Source organism: Mytilus californianus, unplaced genomic scaffold, assembly GCF_021869535.1.
Source record: "Mytilus californianus isolate M0D057914Y unplaced genomic scaffold, xbMytCali1.0.p SCAF_12, whole genome shotgun sequence".
NCBI lineage: Eukaryota > Metazoa > Mollusca > Bivalvia > Mytilida > Mytilidae > Mytilus > Mytilus californianus.
This window is the reverse complement of record NW_026262604.1, coordinates 13,735,988-13,757,373: the sequence shown is the minus strand read 5'-3', so window position 1 is coordinate 13,757,373 and position 21,386 is coordinate 13,735,988. Positions and strand designations below refer to the sequence as shown.

The following is a 21,386-nucleotide window of genomic DNA, read 5'->3' as shown; positions in this document are numbered from 1 at the left end:
CTATCTTATTCCGACTTGGTACAGGCACTTTCTTATGTAGAAAATGGTGGATTGAGCCTGCTTTTATAACTAGCTAAACCTCTCACTTGTATGACAGTCACATCAAATTCCATTATATTGACAACGATGTGTGAACAAATTAAACAGACATAACAGGTGAAAATGTCAAAAATACAGCCATCAAGAGAGAACTAACTGTTTTAAAAAAGAATTTTAGGATGTATTTAAATGGGTAATTATGGTTGCAAATTCTATTTGGAATTTTAAATTTTAAATTTTAGATTACAGAAATTTCAGAAATTAAAAAGACATTTTCTTTAAATATAATTTATTTTTGCCAAAAAAAAAAGGGGAGGTGTCAATAAACAACAGCATAATAGTGTACTGCACAAGAGCAAAAAAAAAATGAGGGGTCAATACGCAACAGAAAGCTTAAGGGGTGTATTTTTTTGGGTAGGGGGGTCAATTCACAACAGCATAGTGTATTGCATATAAGCCAAAAAAATTAATATAAATTGAAACATATAACCAATTCTAAGTTCCTTGACTACAGTTATTCTCTGTCAGATTCCTATTATGTGTCAAATATTTAATTACAATCCATATTCAGACCCAAGCGCGAATATTGTGTCCATTTTTGCCCCAACTGTTCATGGTAGGACCTCCGCGGTCGTATCTAGCTGCGCTCGGCGAAGCAATTTATTATCTTTGAAATGTTTTGTAGGAATTCTGCTTCACAGAAATACAAAACAAGTCGGTCATTAGGGATGACCAATCAGTACCCATAAGTGAGACTATAAAACATAACAAGGTTGAGAAAAATAAAATTTGGTACATTATAAACCTATAATAATGTAAGCTCTGTACAACATTTTACCAACGAACAAATAAAAGGCGTATACAATTCATGTAAACAATTTAAGACATGCAAATAAAATAAAATGCATATCAATATGAAAGCATTATTAAGTGAAACAAGATGTCACAGTGCTCATGATAGCAACACTGAAAAAAGCACAGTTAAATTGAGCGCAGAGCCGGAATATAAAAGTAAAAACAAAGCAAAGGAGAAAAATATAAAGTACCGATGATAAAAGTATGTATGCAGTACCAGTGAAGATCCAGAAATTTTGATAAAGGGGGTGGTAGTGGCCAAGAAGGGTCCCACTCCAGTCATGCTTCACTGATCCCTAAATAACTTAGTTAGTCAAACGAATTTGCCTAGAAAGGGACCGGGACCCCTGTCCCCCACTTAATACGCCTCTGAGTACAAGTCATATTTTATGCCCATTATAGAATGACACGATTTCCCCGCTATAAATAACATTATCTTTAGTTTAGAATAAACAGTGTTTTCACAAGGTTCATTTACAATTCATATTACATATAGATTTTTCTTTTAAATAATCATAACAGATATAAGTTTTAAGAATGTTCTTATTTACGAAAACAGGTTTGGTATTTGAATGTTAAATAAAACTGTTATTATAATAGTTTCCCAAAATAAAACCTTCCTCATTCAAAATATCTCTGACCATTCATTGGCTATCGAACGGAGCAACTGGAGTACTTCTGTTTATTAAACAAAACCAACCGGAAGTTAGGTTGTTGTCGTGACTTTTCTACCAAACTCATCCAAAGTGCAATATTGTTGTGTGATTTTACTTTATTCACGTGCTTTAGATAGATGACAACACAAATTACTATCAAGATAGATAAACAGAAGCTAAATTTTATTTACAATTTAAGTATCCAAATATTGTATGCTTTGTCATTACATAATTCAACCGACTAGATCTACAACAACCTATTCTCGGGAACCAGGTTCTGTAACCAACATCCTACAGACACTTGGCTGGCCAACACTAGCAACACGCAGACAAGGAGCCAGGCTTATACTCCTATATAAGATCCTGCATGGAGAAGCATCAGTCATTATCCCAGATTACATCAGGAGACCAACTGTAACAACCAGACAATACCACAGGCACAGAGACAGGTTTTCCAGAGTCAGCACTTCAACGGATGCCTAAAAATACAGTTTCATCCCCAGAACAAATTTTTGACTGGAACCAATTACCTGGAAGTGCCATCCAAGCCCCCACAACAGACGCCTTCCGGGTCTGTGTGTGGCAGTTCCTGGCGTAACTATTGATACCTGATTTTAACCCTGTACAGTTGTTGCAAACTCACATAATTTTATTTGATTTTGTTCCTGTAAATACACAAGTTTTTGTTTATTTTTAATTTGGCGTGTACTGGTTGACACACCCGCACAGTATATCTGTGTTATGGAAATTTCAACTGCAGATTAACCACAAAATATAGAAGAAGTACAATAAACACTAGACAACAGGAATGACAGGATATATCTTCTGGGGGTAAATGGTTAAAACTAGATATAAACAGATTAACTTACGAATGTTTTATTATATACTGGTAAAGTACTAGGGTATCAGGTTGTTCTGGCCCAAAATCAATCTGGCCCCAAAACAATCTGGTTAATTACACTGTGACCAATATTTACGACGGAAGCTTGATCAAATGTCGACAGCCCATTTATGGTATTCAACAGCTCATTGGTCAGAGTTCTAGTCAAATCAGTATCCGGTCAAATCGGCACCCGGTATAGTCAAATCAGCACCTAGTCAAATTGGCACCTAGTTAAATGGCACCTGATGTAGTCTTTAGGCACACATGATAAATATATTTAACCCGCAAAAAAATTTTTTGGATTGTATAATGGTATGATGTCGTCGTCTGCGTTGTCCGATGACACATTTTGTTTCCGGACAATAACTTTAGTTTACATGAATGGATCTCTTTGAAATTTAATAAAAAGGTTCAATACCACAAATGAAAGGTTGGGATTGATTTTGGGGTTGATGGTCCCACCGGTTAAGTAATAATAGGCCCAAAAAGGCCCCAAAACCAGCATTTTTCTACTTTCAGGATAATAACTTGTGTATAAGTATTTCAATTACTCTGAAATTGTACCATAATGTTTAATACCACAAGTAAAAGGTTTGGATTCATTTTGCGGTCTATGGTGTCAACAGTTAAGAATTAAGGGCCCAAAAGGGGCCAAAAACAAGCACAAAAACAAGCATTTTTGTAGTTTCTGGACAATAACTTGTGTGTAAGTGTATAGATCTCTCTTATATTGTACCACAAAGTTCCATATCACAAAAGGAAGACTTAGATTGAGTTTGGGCATTATTGTCCCATTCATGCAAGAATTAGGGGCCATAAAAGGGCCAAAAACAAGCATTTTTCTAGTTTCCAGACAATAACTTGTTGTAGTTTACAGTCAATAACTTGTGTTTAAGTGTATAAATCTCTCTGAAATTATACCACAAGTTTCCATACTACAAAGGGATAGTTATTGGGGGTTATGGCTTAAATCATTTAGCAATTAGGGGCCAAAAAAGGGGGGAAAACACGTGTTTTTCTGGTTAAAGGACAATTTAGACAATTTAAAAGCTGTGTTAGGGAGGTAATCCAATTCAAATTTAAAGAATACTGTTATATATATGTTTGATTACCTCCCTTACACTGTTTGAAAATTATGTATTAAGAAATGATGATTGTCTTGAGATGATAAGCTGTAATTATTTTTTTAGAAGTAATACTATTCATTTATATTAATTTTAACCATGACTATGTCATTTTATATTTCTATATTTTATGATGTATTTATTAAATGAGTAGTTATTGTTAAAAACTCCATAAGAAATTTGAATTGAGATTAGTATTGGAATAAGGGAAAAGAGAAGATGAAAAAAAGGGGGGGGGGGGGGAGTGGGGGGTAGGGGGTACAATTTTTCTCATTTCAGATTTCTTTAAATATTTTTTTTTAGGGGATTAATATTCAACAGCATAGTGTATTACTCAAAAGCAAATAAATTTTTTAAGTTCATTAGACTACCAGAAACCTATGCTGTGTCAACTATTTAATCACAATCCAAATTCAGAGCTGTATCAAGCTTGAATGTTGTGTCCATACTTGTCCCAACTGTTCAGGGTTCGACCTCTGCAGTCGTATAAAGCTGCACCCTGCGGAGCATCTGGTTACTTTATGTTTACATTAATATTTGAAGATTTGAACAAATCAAAGGGGAAACCAGGCATTATCTTGCATAATATGAAAAAGAAGATGTGGTACGATTGCCAATGAGAAACGAGCCACAAGAGACCAAATGACACAGAAATTAACAGCTACGGGTCACCTTACGACCTTTAACAATGAGCAAAGCCCATACATATAAGTTCTTTCAGTAATTTAACATGGCCTAAATACCTTTGCTTACCATGATAAAAAGTTGAATAATGGAGATAAAGGGTATAATATATCAATGAGACAGCAACTTAATGACACAAAAAGTAAGAAGACATTTAAATATCAACACCAAAGCATCAAAGTCCATTTGGATTGTATCTAAAAACCACAGGGTTACGATTTTAAATACCTGGTTAAACTGTTGTATAACATTTCAAATACTGTTAATACAGAAATTATTGTATGGTTTTTATATTGTGAATAACATGTTTTTTTTACTGACCCTGGTTATCCATGAGGGTCTTGCATGGTCGTATATGAGAATAATGTATCTGGGTGGGTATCACCAGGTGTATATGTATACACAATATATTGTGAGATGAAGCATAGCCAGACAACGGGTCTGCAGTTAATTACGTTTATTATATGCATTAAATTATAATTACTTTTTCATGTGATAGAAAAACTTTATAAAGTCATAAAGTAAAGATTATGTGAAATTATCTAATTGGTTTTTTCAGGAAAGTAACTAAAGTTAACTTTAAGTGCAGTATATCTGTGGAAATTTTTTGTTCTGATAGTAATATTTTCTTTCTCTTTCACAATAGATGGATGGTAACTGAATCAATACAAATAGCCTCATTGAATTTGAAAAAGCTGCAAATGATATCAGTAACAAAAGATTGTTAGTGTGCAGTGTGCAGACAGTGGTTAAACAGAAGTTAACATTTTATCAGTTTTGGGTTTTTACAATCAGCTAGAGGAAATAATAGGAGAAAAAGGGACCTGTGTGGTAAAAACTTCCTAAAAGTCGTCCTTTATGTGTTCAACTTTTTCTTTTGGGTAAGTGTATTATATATATGTTTATAGTTATAGAAAAGGCAACTTAAAAAGATATTACAATTTAAATGATTTATTGATTATTTTGGTTGCTTAGAATCATCCATTGGCAAATATTATATATGCATGTTCAGAACTAACTATATAAAGTATAGAATTTGTAAATGTATAATATAAGACATAAGAGAAGATATAGATACATGTTAATTGAATAATCTCCCTTTGTTCTTTGTTCAAATTAAATGAAATTCTTCCTTCATTGTTTACTGTATTCTGTTGCTAGTAAGATTTTATAACCATGCTAACAGGATAAAAGATCCTAATATAAAATTATTTCAAATTTTTCAGCTAACATTGCTAACTTCAAATTACAAAAATATTCCGTTTCCTAACTTTTTTTTATCATGTTCTGTCAATTAATTAAATGTTCTTTAAAATTCAATAGTATTTTTATGCATGATAAATTCTATATTTCTTTTCCAGCTGACAGCCCGGTTAGCTTTCCTAGCATAAGGGTTATATATCAAGTTCCAGAAGCATACCTATATCAATCTGCTAGGGAACAGTACTTTCCCTTTGGCAACATACTTGCTACTAGGAACAGGAGCCTTTTTATCTTGTCAGGAATCATTAGTTGTACTGGGACATGTATAGAAAACAGATGTTTTATGGTTATGGTGAGTTATTTCCCTTTGAACACATTGTCTACTAAGAATGTATACCAAAATTAAGTCTTTTAACTTTTCACAAGCAAAGCCAACAATAAATTGAAAAAAAATAATGTTTATCCAATTCTTGAACCAATAAAATTGAGAATTAATGGAAATGGGGAATGTGTCAAAGAGACAACAACCCGACCATAGAGCAGACAACAGCCGAAGGCCACCAATGGGTCTTCAATGCAGCGAGAAACTCCCGCACCCGCAGGCGTCCTTCAGCTGGCCCCTAAACAAATATGTATACTAGTTCAGTGATAATGGACGTCATACTAAACTCCAAATTATACACAAGAAACTAAAATTAAAAATGATACAAGACTAACAAAGGCCAATGGCTCCTGACTTGGGACAGGCGCAATGCATGTTTATATCATAAACTTAGTCTTCTGTGCACGATTTTATCATTTTTTACGCAACGATATCGTTTTTAAATTGTCAATTTTTTTTCTCTCTGTCTGTTATGATCTAACAAATATGGTAGCTCATTAATTGCCGTGTTTTGAAGCCGAAGTTTACCGATTGTTACTTTATAGTAAGCTATCAACAAAAAAGGATGCAATCTATTGGCGATTTTATCATAAACATGTTGCTAATAAATGCCTCTTTAATAAGCTAGGTGCATTTTTCTATATTTTTTTTATCTTAGGAAATTACTATTGAAACATTGTTTATCTGTTATCTTGAAATTATCGTTTGAATAGGATGTTTTTTTATAGAGATGACTTAAGCCAATCAGAAAGTCAGACTAGAGGTCACATGTCTGGCATTTCATTCTCCTGTCTCATATTCTAAAATGTTATGGATAATTAAAACATTCTTGTGATGTCATTCTATTGTTTTACCCGTTCTTTATTTCAGTGATTGGACAATCATTAACCTGTAAGAAACCATTATGTTACCTTTAGTTGTCCAATATTTTTAAGAATAGACCTCCTCTTTCTTAAAAATATTGGACAGCTAAAGGGTAGCATTACTGATTCTTACAGATAAATGATAGTTCAATCACTGAAATAAAAAAAAAACTATTAATTACCCCAATTGTTTTCATCATGTAAACAAAAATAAAACCAAAGATCAAATGGCAATTAAAAAAACATTTTATTAAAGTCACCTTCCAATACAATAATTTTGTCACTCATCAAAACGGTTTCTTGAGAAAAAAATCACTTTCAAATTGATTTTTGTATCGCTTGACGGAGTCAAAAAGCGAGACATAGGTATGCTGTTTCCGGCGTCGGCGGCGACGGCGGCGTCAACAATGTATTAGTTTGTGATTATGTCTAGTTTATGGTGAACCACTAGTGGTAAGTCAAAGATATTTGGTATGCAGTTGTATTGGTATTGGCACATCTCATTACCATGGAGATTATTTGGCCTCATCCCCTCAGTCATGGTCTATTGACTTTGAAACTTTGCTTAGTTTTCATGTATTAGTTTGTGATTAGGTCATTTTATGGGGAACCACTAGTGGTAAGTTAATGATTATTGGTATGCAGTTGTATAAGCATTGGCATATCTCATTTCCATGGAGATTATTTGGCCCCGCCCCCTCAGTCATGGTATAACTTTGAAATTTTTGCTTAGTTTTCATGTATTAGTTTGTGATTAGGTCAGTTTATGGGGAACCACTAGTGATAAGTAAATGATAATTGGTATGCAGTTGTATAAGCATTGGCATATCTTATTTCCATGGAAATTATTTGGCCCCGCCCCCTCAGTCATGGTCTATTGACTTTGAAACTTTTGCTTAGTTTTCATGTATTAGTTTGTGATTAGGTCGGTTCATGGAGAACCACTAGCGATAGGTCAATGATATTTAGTATGCAGTTGTATTAGCATTGGCACATCTCATTACCAGGAAAATTATTTGACCCCCGCCCCCTCAGTTATGGTTTATTGACTTTGAAAATTTGCTTTATTTAAATGTATTAACTTGTGTTTGAAATTTTGCTATATTTAAATGTATGAGCTTGTGTTTAGGTATGTTTAAAGGGAACTACTTATGATAAGTCAATGGTATTTAGTATGCAGTTGTATTAGCATTGGTACATCTCATTTCCATGGAGATTGTTTAGCCATGTACCTTCAGTCATGGTTCATTGACTTTGAGTATTTGCAAAACGTACATGTTAAATAAAGTGTTTCTATTTTAATTTCAACATTTGCATTATCGAAATTACAAAAAAGCGAGACATATCTCTGTGATAACAGCTAGTTTATTAACACTACCAATACTTATATCACAGCCATTTTTCTCATGTTTTTGGGTTGTCTCTTCAGCACTAATTCAATAAGTTGATTATGCTCGTTGTAAGTCTTGTTTTTATTGCTTTTATGAATTTCTTTTTCCAAAAGATTTCTTGTGATGTCATTCTATTGTTTTACCCGTTCTTTATTTCAGTGATTGGACTATCATTAACCTGTAAGAAACCATTATGTTACCTTTAGTTGTCCAATATTTTTAAGAATAGACCTCCTCTTTCTTAAAAATATTGGACAGCTAAAGGGTAGCATTACTGATTCTTACAGATAAATGATAGTTCAATCACTGAAATAAAAAAAAAACTATTAATTACCCCAATTGTTTTCATCATGTAAACAAAAATAAAACCAAAGATCAAATGACAATTAAAAAAACATTTTATTAAAGTCACCTTCCAATACAATAATTTTGTCACTCATCAAAACGGTTTCTTGAGAAAAAAATCACTTTCAAATTGATTTTTGTATCGCTTGACGGAGTCAAAAAGCGAGACATAGGTATGCTGTTTCCGGCGTCGGCGGCGACGGCGGCGTCAACAATGTATTAGTTTGTGATTATGTCTAGTTTATGGTGAACCACTAGTGGTAAGTCAAAGATATTTGGTATGCAGTTGTATTGGTATTGGCACATCTCATTACCATGGAGATTATTTGGCCTCACCCCCTCAGTCATGGTCTATTGACTTTGAAACTTTGCTTAGTTTTCATACATGTATTAGTTTGTGATTAGGTCATTTTATGGGGAACCACTAGTGGTAAGTTAATGATTATTGGTATGCAGTTGTATAAGCATTGGCATATCTCATTTCCATGGAGATTATTTGGCCCCGCCCCCTCAGTCATGGTATAATAACTTTGAAATTTTTGCTTAGTTTTCATGTATTAGTTTGTGATTAGGTCAGTTTATGGGGAACCACTAGTGATAAGTAAATGATAATTGGTATGCAGTTGTATAAGCATTGGCATATCTCATTTCCATGGAAATTATTTGGCCCCGCCCCCTCAGTCATGGTCTATTGACTTTGAAACTTTTGCTTAGTTTTCATTTATTAGTTTGTGATTAGGTCGGTTTATGGAGAACCACTAGCGATAGGTCAATGATATTTAGTATGCAGTTGTATTAGCATTGGCACATCTCATTACCAGGAAAATTATTTGACCCCCGCCCCCTCAGTTATGGTTTATTGACTTTGAAATTTTGCTTTATTTAAATGTATTAACTTGTGTTTGAAATTTTGCTATATTTAAATGTATGAGCTTGTGTTTAGGTATGTTTAAAGGGAACTACTTATGATAAGTCAATGGTATTTAGTATGCAGTTGTATTAGCATTGGTACATCTCATTTCCATGGAGATTGTTTAGCCATGTACCTTCAGTCATGGATCATTGACTTTGAGTATTTGCAAAACGTACATGTTAAATAAAGTGTTTCTATTTTAATTTCAACATTTGCATTATCGAAATTACAAAAAAGCGAGACATATCTCTGTGATAACAGCTAGTTTATTAACACTACCAATACTTATATCACAGCCATTTTTCTCATGTTTTTGGGTTGTCTCTTTTAGCACTAATTCAATAAGTTGATTATGCTCGTTGTAAGTCTTGTTTTTATTTCTTTTATGAATTTCTTTTTCCAAAAGATTTATCCTCGTCCGTCTTTAGGTTATTAAAATTGACCTCTGGTGATGCCCTTCCTAACATCATTTTCAACTGCAACTAAAATGAAAAAAGCAATAAAGTAATGCTTCTAAAATTTGATAGATCATGCCGCAATACAAGGGTCACGAACAACCGAAACCTTATCCTGTGTACAAAGTGCGAATTAGAACTTCCTTCATGAACCAGGGGACTATGAAAGTTTTTATAATTTTCAGGTTTCAACGTGTAAAACAATGTAAGATATAAGCCTCTAACAGTCCATTCTGTAAAATATTTTACAGAATGGATTGTTATTGGCTTATATCCCTTAGAGAGAAAAATATCATGTGACATCAAACATTATCCATTGATTTATGGCAAACCTTAAATATCTAAATATTATAAAATATATCTAAATAAAGGCAACAGTAGTATACCGCTGTTCGAAACTCATAAATCGATAGAGATAAAAACAAATCCGGGTTACAAACTAAAACTGAGGGAAACGCATCAAATATAAGAGGAGAAAAACGACACAACAAAAACACAACATTAAAATGTAACACACACAGAAACGAACTATAATATAACAATGGCCATTTTCCTGACTTGGTACAGGACATTTTAAGAAAAAAATGGTGGGTTGAACCTGGTTTTGTGGCATGCCAAACCTCCCGCTTTTATGGCAACGTCAAACACAATACCAAAACGACAACATCACATGACAGGACCACAAAACAAATAAATGGGAGAACATATAGGACAAAGAAACACACGAATAATAGCTAACAAAAGGTACTAGGCTTAAAATTCAATACGTCAGACGTGCGTCACGTCCACACAAGACCAACCAGTGACGCTCAGATGAAAAAAGTTTGAAAGCCAAAACAAGTACAAAGCCAGAAATTATGGAATCATTGTTCAAAAGTACCTTTATCGTAGTAGTAGAATCTTTTTTTAAATATATTTCAATCTAATTTATGTACATACAGGTTGGAAGAGACTGATGAACTATACATATCTGGGATACAGAATCAATGAAACATCGTCAGTACTGAAAGGTCAACATCAAAGAGGGGTCTGTGCTGTAGACTTCTCAGGTATTTATTGTTTGTTCATTTTCAATCTTAATACAAAAAATTTATGCAGATTGAAACATGACAGGATATTTTTGGTGGTTAACCTTGTAATGATTTTGACTGGAACAAAAGAATGGATGTCAGGAAAATTAGGAAAATAAGATTATAAGTACAGCTAGTATGGGAATAAAACCTGGAATTTTATCACCAGATCTGGTTGGACTTGGATATTTGTTGATTTGTTACTGCCTGAAAATTATCTACTACAGTGATACTTAATTTATTGCCACCTTTTGGAACATGTAAAATACTATCGACAAGTCAGGATGGCAGTATATCAAAGTAGAAATTTATATAAAAACTGCACCCATTTGAGAAAAGTTGACTCTAGGATTATTCTGTAAATTCGTATTGGCATGCGTAGGCACCGGACACATCCATCTAGACACCAATACCAATATTTAATATTCAAATAGTTCCAGTGTAATGCTGTGTGTTATTCAAGAAATAGAGTTAATTAATTGTCTATACAATTATATACCCTTAAAGGACACTTGCTGTGACAAAACTCCTGCAACTTTTATTGTATTGTACTTTCAATATTCGCATTGCGCAGGCGCATGCAAAATCGATTGTTATATATAGTAATCCAGCGTACATCCAAACGTGTAGAGCTGATTTTAACTTGGGGCCTACTATAAATAATAAAAACGAATGGCAATACAACTATATCAAAGTAAGAAGATATATATTCCTTGATAATTATCAGATGTAGGCTTATCAGACTTTTCTTCCCCGATCTTCCTGATTCGCAGCGGGAGCTTTGCGTGTATATAGCTTTTGATTTTCATATAGTGTGAACAATGTATTTCTTCCACTGATGTCTTCCTATTTTTCCTACGCATTCCCAATATTTATATGTGTTGCGCCTTAAAGAGGAAATCATATTCATTTGGATATGGTTCAGTATAACAGGAACATATATATTGATATACTGTTCCCAGGGTATAAGTTTACGGAGCTGTACGTCAAACTGAATTAAATTGTCTAGTCAGTTATGACATACAATTATCCATGACTTGAGTTTGAGCAGGTAGATGTTTCTTTGAGTTTATATCCTAAAAGGATTCACCACACGCACTGTTTAGGTTTTATTAGTCTATAGATTATTGAAAACACAAAAGGGGTCTGAAAGAGGGGGAGGGGGTGGGGGGGGGGGGGTAAATTGTTTGATCCTTAATTTCTGGAAAAAATAAATTAATTTATACAGGGAAGTGAAAAAAAATAGTTTGTTTCCCTTGAAAATTATGATAAAATAAATAAAACATTTAGTTTTAAAATAAATCGTGTTCCTGTCGATATTTGATATTGAAGAAAATAGTTTTTATTCTAAATTGATTTGCATTAATATAACTGAGAAATTCACTGCATTTTGTGCTTAATCTATTGGGTTCTTAGGCTTAAGAATTGCGTTAATTAAACATGAAACTGGTTTTGCCAACTACTGGTATCAATTTGTTAAACAAAAAAATATGTAATGGATTTCCACTATAGAAAATTGTAAAAATGTACATAAATTTAGAATTATATGCCCAAAATACAGCCTCGAAAATTTTCCATTTAAAGTTTTCATCCAAATCTACAATGCTGACTTTCTATCTGAACTGTTTTAATGTTCTGATATCATATTTATGTGTCTAGGCTGGTGTCAAGTTTTATTGATCATTTGTGAAATCCAGAAAAAGTAGATTAACATTGAGAAAAATGTATTCATGGTCCTGGTTCTGGTGTGTTTAAAGTTATTCAAATGTGAGGTGCTTAATTTACATAAAAAGATGAAGATGATGTGTCCAGCTGTGTCCGCCTGTAGCCAGCAGATTAAATAAGTTTTATATAGATATTACGTTGTGTCCACTTGTGTCCGCCTGTAGTCACTAGTTTTTATATGTTTTATATAGAAATAGCACTGTGTCCTGCTGTGTCTGCCTGTAGCCAGCAGATTCTATAAGTTTTATATAGATATTACGTTGTGTCCACTTGTGTCCGCCTGTAGGCCCCTGTTTCTGTAATTTTTATATAGAAATATCACTGTGTCCAGCTGTGTCCACCAGTAGCCAGCACATTCTATGTTTTATATAGAAATTACGCTGTGTCCACTTGTGTCGGCCTGTATCCCCAGTTTTTATAATTTTTATAAAGGAATAGCACTGTGTCCAGCTGTGTCCGCCTGTAGCCACCAGATTCTATAAGTTTTATAAAGAAATTACGTTGTGTTCACTTGTGTCCGCCTGTATCCCCAGTTTTTATAATTTTTATAAAGGAATAGCACTGTGTCCAGCTGTGTCCGCCTGTAGCCACCAGATTCTATAAGTTTTATATAGAAATCACGTTGTGTCAACTTGTGTCCGCCTGTTTCCCCAGTTTTTATAATTTTTATAAAGGAATTGCACTGTGTCCAGCTGTGTCCGCCTGTAGCCAGCATATTATATAAGTTTTATATAGAAATTACGTTGTGTCCACTTGTGTCCGTCTGTAGCCTCCTGTTTCTTAAAGTTTTATATAGAAATAGCACTGTGTCCAGCTGTGTCCACCTGTAGCAAGCAGATTCTATACGTTTTCTATAGAAATTACATTGCGTCTACTCGTGTCCGCCTGTATCCCCCTATATCTTAAAGTTTTAATAGGAAATAGCACTGTGTCCAGCTGTGTCCGCCTGTAGCCAGCAGATTCTATAGTTTTATATAGAAATTACGTTGTGTCCACTTGTGTCTGTCTGTAGCCCCCTGTTTCTGTAATTTTTATATAGAAATAGCACTGTGTTCAGCTGTGTCCGCCTGTAGCCAGCAGATTCTATACGTTTATGCAGAAATAACGTTGTGTCCACTTGTGTCCGCCTGTATCCCCTATTTCATAAAGTTTTATATAGAAATAGCACTGTGTCCAGCTGTGTCCGCCTGTAGCCAGCAGATGCTATAAGTTTTATATAGAAACTACGTTGTGACCACTTGTGTCCGCCTGTAGGCCCCTGTTTCTGTAATTTTTATATAGAAATATCACTGTGTCCAGCTGTATCCGCCTGTAGCCAGCACATTCTATGTTTGATATAGATATTACGTTGTGTCCACTTGTGTCCGCCTATCTCCCCCTATATCTTTAAGTTTTATATAGCAATTACGTTGTGTCCATTTGTGTCCGCCTGTACATTGTAAAACCTATACCGTATTATACGCTATGAGAAAGGCCTCGACATGAAAAATGTGAAACAGTTTACAAATGAAACCCTACGTAGGGATTTATGGAAAACAGAAAATAAACTAAAAACAAATATGGCAGTCAACAACCAAAGACAACCACTGTTTTCAGGTTTCTGACTTGGAACAAGCTCATACAGAATATGGGGGATTAAACATGTATATGGATGCTCTACCCCTACTCATTACCTAAGACAGTGGCGTAACAGATTCATAAGAACAAACTGAAATTAATAGTTGGAAAAAGCTTGACTATTCATCTGCTGGCTCATGGCATTTCTTCAAGGAAAATAACCAGATTATCTATTAAATTGCTTTATATTTGTCATGTTTCGGCCTTTTATAGGTTACTAAGCAGTAGGAGTCTTGTTCATTAATGAAGTGTGTATACGGGGACCTATAATAGTTGCTAACGTCTACGTCATTTGGTATCTGTTGGCGAGTTAATTCATTGGCAATGATGCCACATCTTTTTATTTTTATCTGCCGGCAAACGGGAGGCATGTCACCCTACTCAAATACATTTATATTTTCACTTACAAAATGTACAGCAAACTACTATTAAATGTATCTGTTCCCCTGAAAACTTTGTTATAAACAATGCCATGATATCTTCTTCTTTTTCAGATGTACAGTTACAGCTTCATATGATTGAAGATGGCGAACTGTTATATCTGTTCTTGTTTGGAACAAATACTATAATATCAAATTTTAATATTTGTATATATAAATTCCAGAGTATTTCTTCCGTTTAGAATTTATATTAGTGGCAAAGGTAAAATTTATACAGTTGTCAACATATATTTGTTCCGCCTAACAGAAGTTTCCAATATAAGCAATGCCATAATGTCTGTTCCTGTTGGAACACATATTATTTACCTTTTATTCTGTTAGGAACAAACACTGATATTTCTTCCGTTTGAAAAATATATTATAAAGGAACTTCTATTTCATGAAGCAATGGAGGTGCAAAATATGTACACAAAGTGTGCAATGCATATATTTACAACCAAAGAGTCAGTAACCCGACCGAAGAGCAAAAGACAGCCCAAAGTCTCTGGTGGGTCTTCAACGCAGCTAGAAAACTCCCCACCCGGAGTAAGCTTCAGCTGATCCCTAAACCCCAATTGTATACTAGTTCAGCAAAATGAACGACATATCTTTATAAAGTTGCATACTAGTAATCTCTTTAGCTTTGACTTTTTGTTATAACTTGCTCATCATTTTTTTAAACTTTAAAATATGTGCACGTGCGAAATAGTATTTATCAAGTATAGTTTCCTGCATTTGTCAAAAAACGGATATTATACGTAATGTTTGCCGACCGGACTTGGATTTTTATATAGTATTCTATGCAATTAACATTTTAATTTCTCTATGGTCCTATCTATAGGGTTACCATAAGGGTTTGGGATATCTAAATTACGTCAGGTAATACTCATTTAATTTCTTTCTGCACGGACGATTTCGGCAATCAGTATGTTAAGAAAATTGAAGGCAGTTCAACGTTCGCTGCAAGAAAGTTAGGACACAGAAGTTAGTTTTGTACATCCCAAATTATCTCTATGTAAACTACTCATGTGATGCAAGCATTAGATACAAAACAAATGCAAAACAAACAGCGAGCTGGTTGACGTATTGATTTTCTGCACGAGTAGTCGGGTCAATGTCCAAGTCGATAGCGAGTGCAGACACAGTATACGGCTGGTTGTTACCAATATAAAGATAAGGAGATGTGATATGATTGCCATTGAGACAACTATCAACGAGGGTTCAAATGAAGTGAATGTAAGCAATTATAGGCAACAATACGGCCTTAAACAATGAGAAAACTCATTCCAAATAGTCGGCTGCATACGAGAAAACTAACGGCCTAATTCATAACAAACAATGTATAAGCAAACAAAACCAAATAAACAACTAAATAAACATCATGAACATGAATAACACATCTAAGATTTTTAAAAAATCAGCGACGTATGAAAATGAAATAAAAAAGAGAAATCGGACAATCGTAAATATGAAATCAAAGGAGCAAATGTACGATAAAAATTTTCCTTTTTTATTGGGAATAAAGTGTAACGTAAAATGATGGATTTTATCTCGCATATTTTGGAAATCAAATGTTTCAGTTTATTTTCGTGTTCATTGGAGTAATGTGATATACTGGTATACCCAAGGATTGATCATGTGACACGATATGTTTTCATTTACCATCCCAATATCCAAAATTACTGATTGTTTATTTGACGTTGAAACTGATTTGCCCTATCACAATTTAACCTTATCAACCTAAATATGTTCATATATCTTTATACTACTAACAACTGTTGTCTTATTTGTTGTAAGGGCGAATTTTTCAAAAGTTCTATAAAACATCGACCATTCTTCTTTTGTGGGTTTTTTTTTATATAGATTGTTTAATTTTAAACTTCTTGAATATATATTTTAAATAATTCCTTGTTTAGAAGGAAAGTAAACAAAATACTTTGGTGCATTGAAATTAGGGGGAAATGAATTAATCATTGTGTTTCGTAATAATTTTCTAGTTACTGTTAGTTATTGAGAAATAGCTAGTTTTTTTGGTGTTTTTTTTTTAAGTCGGGGGGGGGGGGGGGGGGGGGGGGTAGTTTGTCACGAGAGAAAAACCATACCCCCTAGTCTTTGCCGTAGCCGCAGCCGGGTTTCCATCCCTTGTATAGCATTCTGTGATATCAATACTTTCTCAAAATGAGTTTTTATATTCAAACAGTATAAGTCACTAACCTTTTTTTTTTCACTTAAGAAGAATTTTTGTTTTCATTAGAAATATTCTTTAAACTATCATACTGGACGTAGTTGCCTTTAACAAAAAATCAATAATACTTATAAATTTTTGAATAAGGAGATGTGTTATGATTATCAATGAGACGACTATCCAACAGAGTCCAAATGAAGCGGATTAAAGCAACTATAGGTCATTGTACGGCCTTCAACGATGAGAATATCCAATAGGTCCCGACTTGATAAACGAAAATAACAATGGTCTGATTTATGAAAAAATGGTAAACAAAAAACAATTTGAAATATGACAGACAGTAACCTATAACAACTACTAAATAACAGGCTCCTGACTAGGGACAGGTACATATAGAATGTGGCGCGGTTCAACATGCTTGTGGGCGCTCAAATCTCCCCTCACCTAAGACAATGAACAGCAGAACATAGGAACAAACCAGGGTTGTTTTTTTTTTTTGAATAAAAAGATATTCAACTAGTAATTTATGTAGATTGTGTTATAAATATAAAACTATATTTTGTGACGTGGTCCCTGTTTGGCAAACTGAATACCTGTTTTAAGAGAGCATATGGGAAAAGACATTTTTCCAAGTAAACATAACGATGATACATGGGATAATCAAGGTGTAAGGCGAGTTATTCTTAAGTGTGTACGGAAAGATTTTCTAACAAGGTTAACAGAGTTCAAATAGTCTAGTTTACATAAAGTGTCTATGTTACATATCATTTGAATTTGCTTGTTAATGACAACCATACGAGTAGACTGTCAAAGACACAGCAAAAGATTAAAAGAAAGTCAAAAACATTTATCCGCTGTTGTATGTATCGTATACAAATTGTAAAAGAAAACGTTTTTTTTTTTTTTACTATCAAAATTTTTTGACTGGGAGAAAAGATAAACTGAAATTTCATTTGTTCCATGTATTAAAATTGACTACATTTTCATTGCATCTCATATCTGGTGTAAACTCGGTTTTGAATTTATAGCACTATAAAGGAAGGACGGCATATATTTTTATATGGATATATATCAAGTTGCCATACAGTTAGAGAACAAGTTGCAGTACTGTAAATCTGTAAACACTAGCAAGTTGCCGTACCCTAAGCTTGAATGTTTTTTACCGATATTCTTTAGAAAACATGTTTTTATAGCGAATTTTAGTAAATATGATGTCACACTATCATAATCTAAAAATTTGTCATGAAAAATAATGAAAAACAGTTAAATATCTGGCCAGCGGGACGTCGGAGGGCGATTGGCATCGACATTTTTGTGGTACTAAGTGCACAGTTTTGAAGTGTAACACAAAATCTTGTTTTTGTTTGCTACTTGTTGGCATGAAATGTTAAAGCACTATCTATCCGAAAAAAACGTTTCATAAGCGCATCAAATTGGTAGAAATGGTTTAAATTGAAGGATTTTTTGCCTTGTTTATTTTTTTTCTCTTTTCTCTCCGCTTCGTTGGTACACAATTTCCTGTGGCGATGATACACAGTGTTTATTTAATTTCAGCATTTTGTACATAATAAGCTTTTTTATAAATACAGTTTTATAAACCCTTTTCATCTAATTTGAATTATATAAACAGATAATTTGGTCACAATCTGTACCATAACGTGCCTATGAACTCACTTAATACACGTGTGGCTCTATTCAGATAAAAAATGTTCCTACAACACCCGTTTATATACTGTTTTTCTATAGCTCTGCTGGGGAAAAAGTCGTACAACAAGTATATACACGTATGTCTGTTTGTAGATATGTTAAATATGTTTTATCAAATGCGATCTTGTTACGAACGCACAATCATATACAGTTTATTTTTTTCTACTCTATATAGTTAAAAAATAAGTTATTTTCCAATTATTTGATTAGACGTAAGTGACCCGGAATAATATGTTATTGTATAAATGACATTTTCGCATTATTCTAATTATACCATTAATGTAATATGATTTCTTTATTTACACACTTATGTGATGATAATTAACAATACATTAGTACATCGACATAAAAAGTGACAGAGTTATGGTTCTTGCAGATATAAAACATAAGTTGGGATTTATTTAACATGAAAGATAGACAGAATTTCCTTGTAGAGCGTGGTATTCGTATCGTTAACTTGAAAAGGTCCCACATGGGTATTTAATAATGCAAAATTTGATCTATTCCCCTGTTTTGCATCTTGTAGACATTGGTAGCTGATTAAAGATTGTAAACAAGTGTTTAATTCATAATATAAAGAATGTTCGTCAATAGAAGGAGATGACATGCTTTTTGGATGTTGGATATAGGGGGTTAAAAGTAAATGGCATGTCCACTTTATACAGTGGACACAGGTGATCATCTAAGGGGACGACAATTTCATTTGAAAAGGGGAAAGAATGGTTTTGAAAATGAATATCCTGGCCTTGTAAGAAATGAAAATAAACAACCTTGCATAAAGCAGGATGGAAATGAATATTCTGTTTTACCATGTACAAAAGTGGAAACAAGTTTTCGCGAGGCAAAGCAGTGGCAAAATTAAGCATGTTTAGCAACAGATAACAATGAATAGTCAATCCGGAAAAATCCTCCTATCCTCTTTTCCAAGAATATCAAATTTTTGTCCCCTAAAAGTGTTGTCAATTCTGGATCACTCCCACTGTTGACGGGTAAATATGACAGTTTACTAGACTTTTTGATAGTTGAGGTATTTTTTTTTTAATTTTTATTTGTAGTTCGTTTCCTTACCCATTATACACGGACCATTCAGCTCATCTTTAGATATTAAAAGGGCTACGAAGAATGTATATACATCTACTTGTCTACTAGTTATTCGGTACTATCGACTTCCCTTTCAATGGCCTCTTCTCGAAAGATCACAACTAAACGAATTTGGACATTAAGGAGAAAATGTTAAGTTTCCTGACTTATAATGAAAACAATATTTGATCTCCATTATTTGTGACAAGTGATGTTTATTTTTTGCAGCTGTTAAAACTTAATGAATTGCGGTTTGTGTATTGAAAAAAAAACCAAATTAAATAAATGTTTCATATGTTGACTTCCGTCGAGATTCGAAATATATTTTGTGCACCGATTGATAGCGTCAAATTGTAAAATAGATTTGGGCACGACTAAGTTGAAATGATATGTACATTTCTTGGAATCCTATGTTAGAGACAATTTACCTGTGATGAAATTTGAACTGAATAGTGTGACTTATACAAAAACGTGTGCATTCAAACATAAAAATCGATCATATTCAAAAATAGAAACGCGCCTTGTCATTTTCAACTGATTTGCATATTGATAAAGAGATGATCTTATAATTCGTAACGCTTCAATGATTTAAGACCGATAAATATCAGATATGGTTTTACTGACCATCCCAGGTCACAGCTTTGCCTTGTGAAATTTAGATTAAATCTACGGACAGATAATAGACAAAAACTGACTTATGGTATTTAGAAGTCATTCGGTCATTTGTCACCCCAGGAGGACACGACTAGCTGGTAAGTTATTAAATATTTATCTAATATAATTGTTAAAAATGGAAGATAAAAAAAAATGAAAAAAAAAATGGAATTTATGCGCAAATCAATATTCTGATTATATGAATTATTCTTGACATTTTCTAAAACATTTAAGATCAGAAAGGATTAGCGAAGCAAAGGTTATTAAATCTAAACATAAATCATTTGACAGGAATTCTTTCGTATGAAACAATAACTTAATATAATTTTTATAAATTTTTCCAAAAAGGTGTATGATTATAAATTGCTTGGTAATTGCTTCCACCAACATGCACATCTCCTTTACAGGTGTGTTTTCCACCAACATGCACCTGTCCCTTACTGGTGTGTTTTCCACCAACATGCACCTGTCCCTTACTGGTGTGTTTAATTTGAAAATAATAGTATCTGTTCTTTGGTTTATTCTCATTATGAATCGTTGATTTGCGGTTTCCTCATCGTTGCCTGTGGACAAGTAAAGAATGAAAACAACACGTTATTAATCGGGGACTGTTAGTCCACCAGCAGAGGTATCGATCCAGTGCTGTAAAAATGAGAACAACACGTTATTAATTGCATGCGTCCGAAGCGCTTTTCTGGATTAATCTTCATCAGGAACGCTCAAATCCGAATATTTGAAAGCCGAGGATGTATAAGAACCGAACCAGTTGAAGAGCTATATAACCAAACAGTACTTACATAATAGCCACATCCACCTGAGGGAGTTAAAACCTTAGTTTCTTTATAATTTTAAAATCTATATACGGACAATAAAAAATTACACTTGACAAAATGCAATTTAATAAAAAAAAAATTTGTTCATAAGTTATCAAAATTTAATACTTTATGTAAAATAAACCAATGATCACCACGTAAAAAAACAATAATTTAAGTCAAATCATCAATGTTCATGACGACATGTAATAATAAAACCGGAAATAGATCGAAAACCAAAATTAAACAAAATAAGTATGCGAAATGAAGAAACAAATTTTTGCTTAATTTGTTAGAAACACCCACAGTATGCTGATCAATGTC

At 33.5% G+C, this 21,386-nt stretch overlaps 1 long non-coding RNA gene across 2 annotated transcripts; it reads left to right on the top strand.

Annotated features, from left to right (window-relative positions):
* The first annotated feature begins 1,588 nt into the window (after positions 1 to 1,588).
* On the top strand, positions 1,589 to 11,260 carry LOC127721411 (uncharacterized). 2 transcript variants are annotated; one of them, XR_007991241.1, is made up of 4 exons: positions 1,589 to 2,144; positions 4,888 to 5,122; positions 5,603 to 5,796; positions 10,735 to 11,260. It is a non-coding gene; the product is annotated as an uncharacterized LOC127721411 (long non-coding RNA). The 2 variants fall into 2 exon arrangements; XR_007991243.1 differs by lacking the exon at positions 1,589 to 2,144 and adding an exon at positions 4,465 to 4,615.
* The last annotated feature ends 10,126 nt before the right edge of the window (positions 11,261 to 21,386 follow it).